Consider the following 9,597-nt stretch of genomic DNA (forward strand, 5'->3'; position numbering starts at 1 on the left):
TAAGATGATAAAATCCTCCAATATTGTTCAAGTTGCCTCAATTTTACTTCTATTCATAAGCATCTGTGTTTTATATAATTTTTTAAATGTATAGGTTTATATATTCTCTCCCACAGTCCATCACTAGGATCTCTGGTGTTGCCCTTTTATAAACATACCCACCTCTCTCCCAGCTAGTCCTCCCTCTTCCCAATCACAGTTCTACCCTCTATCAATCATTCATCAGCTCTTCATTTCTAACATTTTAGCATTTTGAAGATGTGATAATTGGATCCTAAATTAACATTTTAGGGGATTTTTTTTCACTTAGTATACTTTCCCTTGAGATTTATCCAAGTTGCATATGTCAATAGTTCGTTCTTTTTAATTGCTGAATGATATTAAATTGTATGGATAATACAACAGTTTGTTAATCGTTTATCCCTTAAAAGACATCTACGTTGTTTCCAATGTTTGTTGTTATGAATAAAGCTGCTGTAAATACTCACATACATGTTTTTATGTAAACATAAGTCTTTATTTCTCTGAGGTAAATGCCCAGGACTTCAATTGCTAGATCATTTTATACTTACATGTTGAAATTTTAAAGATAGTCAAGCTGTTTTCAGATTAGCTATACTATTTTACATTCCCCCATCAATGTTTAAGTGATGTACCCTACATCCTCACGAGCATATATAATTATGTGTATATTGTGTTTTAAATATTTAAAGATTTCTTCTAAATCAGTAACCAGAGGATAACCCAGTTAATAACTTCTAGACTTTTATAGATATTTTACTAAAGAAGATATGTGGATAGAAAGTAAGCATACAAATGCTCAGCCTTGTTAACTATTAGGGAAATATACATTTAAACTACACGAGATACCACTACACACTTAATAGAATGGTTTAAATTAAAGAAAACTATGTTGCTGAGTATTTGGGGCAACTAGAATTCTGAAGCATTGCTGATGGGAATGTAAAATGGTACATATTTCAGGAAGGAGACTGATGAAAGTTTGTTTAAAAAGTAAATATATACCAGTTATTGTATTCCTAGATATTTTTTTAATATCCAAAATGTATTTTATTTTTTTTAATAAATTAATTTTTTATTGGTGTTCAATTTACCAACATACAGAATAACACCCAGTGCTCATCCCGTCCAGTGTCCCTCTCAGTGCCCGTCACCCACTCATCTCCACCCCCCACCCTCCTCCCCTTCCACCACCCCTAGTTCATTTCCCAGAGTTAGGAGTCTTTATGTTCTGTCTCCCTCTCTGATATTTCCCACACATTTCTTCTCCCTTCCCTTATATTCCCTTTCACTATTATTTATATTCCCCAAATGAATGAGAACATACACTGTTTGTCCTGTGTTCTCCTCTAGGATTTTAATGGAATCTTGTCTCACATTTAGATCTTTCATCCATTTTGAGTTTATCTTTGTGTATGGTGCAAGAGAGTGGTCTAGTTTCATTCTTCTGCATGTGGATGTCCAATTTTCCCAGCACCATTTATTGAAGAGACTGTCTTTCTTCCAGTGGATCGTCTTTCCTCCTTTATCGAATATTAGTTGACCATAAAGTTCAGGGTCCACTTCTGGGTTCTCTATTCTGTTCCAATGATCTATGTGTCTGTTTTTGTGCCAGTACCACACTGTCTTGATGACCACAGCTTCATAGTACAACCTGAAATCTGGCATTGTGATGCCCCCAGCTATGGTTTTCTTTTTTAAAATTCCCCTGGCTATTCGGGGTCTTTTCTGATTCCACACAAATCTTAAAATAATTTGTTCTAACTCTCTGAAGAAAGTCCACGGTATTTTGATAGGGATTGCATTAAACGTGTAAATTGCCCTGGGTAACATTGACATTTTCACAATATTAATTCTGCCAATCCATGAGCATGGAATATTTTTCCATCTTTGTGTCTTCCTCAATTTCTTTCAGAAGTGTTCTGTAGTTTTTAGGGTATAGATCCTTTACCTCCTTGGTTAGGTTTATTCCTAGGTATCTTATGCTTTTGGGTGCAATTGTAAATGGGATTGACTCATTAATTTCTCTTTCTTCGGTCTCATTGTTATTGTATAGACATGCCATTGATTTCTGGGCATTGATTTTGTATCCTGCCACGCTACTAAATTGCTGTATGAGTTCTAGCAATCTTGGGGTGGAGGCTTTTGGGTTTTCTATGTAGAGTATCATGTCATCGGCGAAGAGGGAGAGTTTGACTTCTTCTTTGCCAATTTGAATGCCTTTAATGTCTTTTTGCTGTCTGATTGCTGAGGCTAGGACTTCCAGTACTATGTTGAATAGCAGTGTTGAGAGTGGACATCCCTGTCCCATTTCTTCTCCCTTCCCTTCTATTCCCTTTCACTATTATTTATATTCCTCAAATGAATGAGAACATATAATGTTTGTCCTTTTCCGATTGACTTATTTCACTCAGCATAATACCCTCCAGTTCCATCCACTTTGAAGCAAATGGTGGGTATTTGTCATTTCTAATGGCTGCGTAATATTCCATTGTATACATAAACCACATCTTCTTTATCCATTCATCTTTCTATGGGCACTGAGGCTCCTTCCACAGTTTGGCTATTGTGGACGTTGCCGCTATAAACATCGGGGTGCAGGTGTCCTGGCGTTTCATTGCATCTGTATCTTTGGGGTAAATCCCCAGCAGTACAATTGCTGGATCTAGGGCAGGTCTATTTTTAACTCTTTGAGGAACCTCCACACAGTTTTCCAGAGTGGCTGCACCAGTTCACATTCCCACCAACAGTGTAAGAGTGTTCCCTTTTCTCCGCATCCTCTCCAACATTTGTGGTTTCCTGCCTTGTTAATTTTCCCCATTCTCACTGGTGTGAGGTGGTATCTCATTGTGGTTTTGATTTGTATTTCCCTGATGGCAAGTGATGCGGAGCATTTTCTCATGTGCATGTTGGCCATGTCTATGTCTTCCTCTGTGAGATTTCTGTTCATGTCTTTTGCCCATTTCATGATTGGATTGTTTGTTTCTTTGCTGTTGAGTTTAATGAGTTCTTTATAGATCTTGGAAACTAGCCCTTTATCTGATATGTCATTTGCAAATATCTTCTCCCATTCTGTAGGTTGTCTTTTAGTTTTGTGGACTGTATCCTTTGCTGTGCCAAAGCTTCTTATCTTGATGAAGTCCCAATAGTTCATTTTTGCTTTTGTTTCTTCTGCCTTCGTGGATGTATCTTGGAAGAAGGAACTGGCACAAAAACAGACACATAGATCAATGGAACAGAACAGAGAACCCAGAAGTGGATCCTCAACTTTATGGTCAACTAATATTCGATAAAGGAGGAAAGACTATCCACTGGAAGAAAGACAGTCTCTTCAATAAATGGTGCTGGGAAAATTGGACATCCACATGCAGAAGAATGAAACTATACCACTCTCTTGCACCATACACAAAGATAAACTCAAAATGGATGAAAGATCTAAATGTGAGACAAGATTCCATCAAAATCCTAGAGGAGAACACAGGCAACACCCTTTTTGAACTTGGCCAACTCAATTTCTTTGCTTCTTTGTTATTAGTTTGTTAAAAATTTCTATTTCTTCCTGCTTCATTATTGGTAGTCTTTATGTTTATGACTTTATGTTTATATTTCCTCTAGATTGTCTAATTTCTTTGCATATAGTTTTTCATAATAATCTCATGATTGTTTATATTTCTGTGGTGTTGGTTGTTTTCCTCTCTGATTTGCGATTTTATTTATTTAGGTCCTCCCTTTTTTTCTTGTTAAGTTTGGCTACAGGTTTGTCAATTTTATCGATTGTTTCAAAGAACCAACTCCTGGTTTCATTGATCTATTTTTAGTTCCTATATCATTTATTTCTGCTCTAATCATTATTATTTATTTTCTTCAGCTGGTTTTAGGTTTTGTTTTTTATTCTTTTTCTAGCTTCTCCAGGTGCAAAGTTAGATTGTTTACTTGAGACTTACTGGCTTCTTGAGATATGCCTGTATTGCTGTAATGTTTTCTTTTAAAACTGCTTTTGCTGCATCCCAGAGGTCTTGGGCCACTGTATTTTCATTTACATCTTGTTCCATGCACTGTTTTATTTCATACATCCTGGTTAACCCATTCATTGCTTAGTAGCACGTTTGGTTTTTTTTTTCAAGATTAATTTGTTAATTAATTTTAGAGAGAGAGCATGTGAGCAGGGGGAGGGAGAGAATTTCTCAAGCAGACTCCCCATTGAGTACAGAGACCAATGTAGGGCTTTCATGACCCTGAGATCATGACTGGAGCTGAAATCATGAGTTGGACACTTAACTGACTGAGCCACCCAGGCACCCCTTAGTAGCATGTTTTTGAATCTCTATGTATTTGTGGTCTTTCCAGATTTTTTCTTGTGGTTGACTTCTAGTTTCATAGCATTGTGGTCAGAGATGATGCATGGTATGACTTTTATCTTCTTGAATTTAGATATAATCTTTTCTGCATATAGTAGTCTATATTAAGTTGATGGTTGATTATGTTTGAACCTATTCCTTCCTCTTCTCCATGTTTTAGGTATATGTGACTATATTTAATTTCCTTTTTTGTTTAGTTCCTTGACTTATTTTTTTATAGAAATATTTATTTTCACTGCTTTTGTAGTTCCTACCTTTATACTGTCACTTTTGGTCTCCCTTTTCTTTTATTTTTTTTTAATTTTTTTTTTTTTATGATAGTCACAGAGAGAGAGAGAGAGGCAGAGACACAGGCAGAGGGAGAAGCAGGCTCCATGCAATGGGAGCCTGACGTGGGACTCGATCCCGGGTCTCCAGGATCGCTCCCTGGGCCAAAGGCAGGCGCCAAACCGCTGCGCCACCCAGGGATCCCTGGTCTCCCTTTTCTATACAAAGAGACCCTTTTAATATTTCTTGCAGGGCCGGTTTACTGGTCATGAACTCCTGCAGTTTTGTTTGGGAAACTATCTCTCCTTCTATTCCAAATGATAGCCTTCCTGGATACAGTTTTCTCGGCTGCAGATTTTTCCCATTTAGCACTTTAAATATATCATGCCACTCTCTTCTGGCTTGCAAAATTTCTGTTGAAAACTCTCCTACTAGCCTTATGGGTTTTTCCTTGTAAGTTAATGACTTTTCTTGTCTTGCTACTTTTCTGTATCTTGCAAATTTAGTTACAATATGTCTTGGCGTGGGTCTGCTTTTGTTGATTTTGATAGGAGTTCTCTGTGCCTCCTGGATCTGGATATCTTTTTCCTTCCCTGGATTAGGGAAGTTTTGTTATTATTTCTTCAAACAAACTCTCTGCCCCCTTTCCTTTCTCTTATTCTTCTAGGACTTCTATAATATAAAAGTTGTTAAGATTGATGGAGTCACTGCATTCCCTAAGTCTATTCTTGTCATGTGTAATTCTTTTGATCTCTTTTGTTCAGCCTGATTATTTTCCATTACTCTGTCTTCTAGGTCACTAATTTGTTCCTCTGCTCCTCCCATGCAGCTATTTATTCCATCATTTCATTTACTGAGCCCTTTATTTCAGCTATGCTATTCCTTATACCTTTGTTAAGGGTCTTACTCATATTTTCCACTTTTTTCAAGTCTGGTGAGTATCCTTATGATCATTGCTTTAAATTCTCTATCAGGCATGTTACTTTTATCTCTTTCACTTAAATCTCTGGCTATGGCCTTTTCTTGTTCTTTCATTTGGGATGAATTTCTCTGTCTCCTTATTTTGTTTGCCTCTCTGTATCTGTTTCTCTGTGTTAAGAAAATCATCTGGGTCCTCTGCTCTTGAAAGTAGTGACCATGACTAGGTGGGGCTGGAACTAGAGTGTGGCTGGTGCCCACAGCTGGTTACAACATGATAGCTGAGCCCAGTATGGTGGCAGGAATGGGTGCACAGTGGCAGCTGTGTACTTGGTGGATTGACAGACCACCTATCAGCTACTAGGAGCAAGTCTCTGGCATAGCCTGGAATCTCGCTTTGGTGGCTGTGCATTCAGTGACTGACCAGGACACACATATGGCTTTAATAAAATTTTCCCTGAGCCCAGGGCAATGCCAGCAGATTTGGAGTGGGCCTGTCTTCAGGAGAACTCAGTATGGTGCACTGCCAATGGGTCAGGCAGCAAATGCCTGTGCATCCTTGCCTCTTGAAGGTGGCTCAGTGTATATGCTGGACAGTAGGGAAGGAAAATGGTGCCTACCAAGCCCCTTGCTTTTGGAGAAGTCCAACACCCTACAAAATCAGTATGAACAGATATGTCTCCTGTTGTGCAAACTGCCATTTTTTTGGTTACTTCTCTAGTCACCCTGCTATCTTTAAGAGTGGCGACCCAGCTATTACTCAAAAATATAAAATGCTTCATGAATTTGTGTGTCATTCTTATGCAGGGGTCATGCTAATCTTCTCTGTATTATTTCAGTTTTTAGTGTGTGTGCTGCTGAAGTAAGCACTCTCTTCAACTTTTTTCAACTGTTGAGAAGGATAAATGTTTATTCTTTAAATTATTGGTAGAATTTTCTAGTGAAGGCATCTGGTCTTGGGTTTTTTGGTTGCAGGGTTTGCATTTAATAAAATTGCATGATACAAAATCAATATATAAAAATTAGTTGTAACAACAAATTATCCTATAAAGAATTTTAATACAAAATTTAAGCATTTATAATAGCATCAAAAAGAATAAAGTGGTTCAGAATAAATTTAACCAAGGAAGTGAAAGACTTGTATATGAAAACTTCAAAATGCAGCTGAAAGAGATTTAAATAGACATAAGTAAATGGAATGAAATCCTATGTTCATGCATTGGAAGAATTTATAGTAGTGAAAGTCCATTCTACTCAGAGTAATATTCTGATTCAAGACCATCTCTATCAAAATCCTAATTTTTTTTATAGAAAGAGCAAAAACCAATCTACCGAATAGCCAAGGAAATCTTAAGAAGAACAAAGAAGGAGACATCATACTCCTTAAACAAATACATTACAAATTTAGAGTAATTAAAACAATATGTTAATGGAATAAAAACAGAGGTATAGAGCAATAAAACAGAATAGAAAGTCCAGAAATAGACCCACATATATGTGGTCAACTCTTCTTTGACAAGGAAGTCAAGAATACACTCTGAGGAGGGACTCCTAGGTGGCTCAGTCAGTTAAGTGTTCAACTCTTAGTTTTGGCTAAGGTCATGGTCATGGGGTCATGAAATTGAGCCCCACATGGGTTTCTTTGTGCTTAGCACAGGAACTGCTCAAGATTCCCTTCCTCTCACTCTACCCCTCCCTGGCTCACATGCATATGCACGCATGCTCGCTCTCTCTCAAATAAATAAATAATTCTTTAAAAAGAAAAATAATATACTCTGGTGAAAAAGTAGTCTCTTCAACAAATGAGGTTGAGAGAACTGGTTATCCATATGCAAAAGAATGAAATTGAACCTCTATTTTATACTAGACATGAAACTATAAAGTTTTAGAAGAAAATCTGTGCTGGGCATATAAGTATTTGTTAATAGCTAGATCTCCTGTTAAGTGTTCTTAGTGCGCGCACACACACACACACACACACACACACACACTAATCCAATAAGCAATCAGTCATCATTATACACTTTTGAGGACAGTATGATAAAATGATATTTTCATTTTAAAGAATATTACTTTTGCAAATTTGATTATAGAAAGAATGTGCAGTATAAGTAAGTGTTGCTTTAGGAGACTGATTTGCTATTTTAGCAATCAGACTAAAAGATGAAGACCTAATATTGTAATAAAACCTAAAAGTATGCCTTACTCTGAAATAATAAACAACAATTTAACTATAGAGATATCATGGTGTTTAGTGAGTGCTAGTATTCTTTCCTTAACAGTAAACTTTTCAATGACATAATATTGGCCATGGTTATAATTAAATCACAACAATTTTTTTGAGCAGTATATTAAAAAAAATAAAGTGATTACTAGAACTTATGAAGTAAGAATTAGGATCTGACTAGTTCTTTGTTACACAAAATAACTGGCATGCAGAGAAACTGAAGAATATTCAGAAAAGAGCTCAATAATAATTAGTGGAATGAAAAATCACAGATACTGGGAAAAGTTGAAGGATGTAAAATTGTCTTAACTAAATTAGAAAACTAGAAAATGACTAAATAGTGATCAACAACAATATAAAAAATTGAAGGTGATGATTAGAAAATTTAAATTGCCAATAAGAAAATGATTTATATTTTTGCCTTGGGTTTTTAAGAAAGAAGTTTTTTTCCCCTCTTACAGACCTTTGAAATAATGGTCTTGGCTTAGTTAAAATGGGAAGTTATAGCAATGCTTTCACGAGAGAATTATAATAAAATATAGGATACATTCTCATTTTTCTGGGAGCAGTTTATAGATAGCAAAAGATAAAATGAGTGACATTTCCAGTGCTCTTTACATCCTTGAGGTTCTTGATCTTCAGTTCATTCAACCATGCTGAAGTTGGAATGTTCATTTCATTTCTGTATCATCAACTGGGAAAATAACTGTATTAACTGATAGATTTTTTCCCTCAAATTTGTTGTTTCCCTTGTGATTCTTCAGTTTTATCCAATATTACTCTTTGAACCATTGCAACATTCTAGCAGATATAAGGTCAATTGATTGAACTATTTGTTGACTCTAATATACATGAGAACTATTTATTTTTAAGGAGAAAAATCTGAAAGTACATTTCAGTCTGTTTCTCTCAATTCCGTTATTGATGTATATTTTGACATAAAAATATTCTAATGTGCGTATCATTTTGATTTTTACTCTTTATGCTTGAAATGTTACACATACATTTTTCATGCTCTAAAATTTTTTTTCTAAATATCATTTGATTAAGTAATATGTGTTTTATGGTCATAACATTGCAAACAAAGTTCATTATATGGGTTATTTCAATTTTTAATAAAAAAAATTTACTGTGAATGTTTCAAACATTAATCTTCTTATGTCTTGCTTTACTATTTTGAATTATGTTCTTATGTAGATTCTCCAAGATAAATTGTTGAGTCAAAAGCCTTTTTTAGAGTCTTACAGAATATTGCCAAATTGCTTTCTAGAAATTTGAGTTAATTTCCTAACAATAGAATTACATTTCCAATGTGTTTAACCTTCTGAATATGTAGGATAGTCTCACTAAAATAAACCTTTGTTAATTTGGAAAGCAAGTTGTTATATTAATTGTCATGTTTTAGAGTGTTCATGGACACTCAGATCTGTTGACAACTATTTTTAAATAAAAATGGGGTTAACATTGTGAAACACCATAATTTCAAAGTTAGTTGAGTTGATGAGTATTTGTTCATATGCATGTTAGTGCAAGATAGAACCTGGGAGTCACAAGTGAGTTTCCGAGAATTATGAAAACAGTTTCCTCAAAACTATTGTCTTAGGTATAATAAGATTTATGGAGTAATTTAATGATGTATGGCAGTTACTACAATCATTGAAATGATAAGCATTTTGATGAAGGAGTAAATATCTAAATAAAACACAAGAATACAAAAATAATCTTTCACTTGAAATGTAAGAGTATATAAGGAGCACCCAATGAGGATTGCCATTTTTCCATATTCTTCGGACATAGGTAAACACC

The 9,597-nt window shown here is 35.4% G+C and overlaps 1 non-coding gene across 1 annotated transcript; it reads right to left on the minus strand.

Annotated features, from left to right (window-relative positions):
• Positions 1-6,326: 6,326 nt before the first annotated feature.
• Positions 6,327-6,434, minus strand: LOC129495343 (U6 spliceosomal RNA). The gene has a single exon (XR_008661502.1). It is a non-coding gene; the product is annotated as a U6 spliceosomal RNA (small nuclear RNA).
• Between the last annotated feature and the right edge of the window lie 3,163 nt (positions 6,435-9,597).

The sequence above is a fragment of the Nyctereutes procyonoides genome, unplaced genomic scaffold (genome assembly GCF_905146905.1).
Source record: "Nyctereutes procyonoides isolate TBG_1078 unplaced genomic scaffold, NYPRO_anot_genome, whole genome shotgun sequence".
NCBI lineage: Eukaryota > Metazoa > Chordata > Mammalia > Carnivora > Canidae > Nyctereutes > Nyctereutes procyonoides.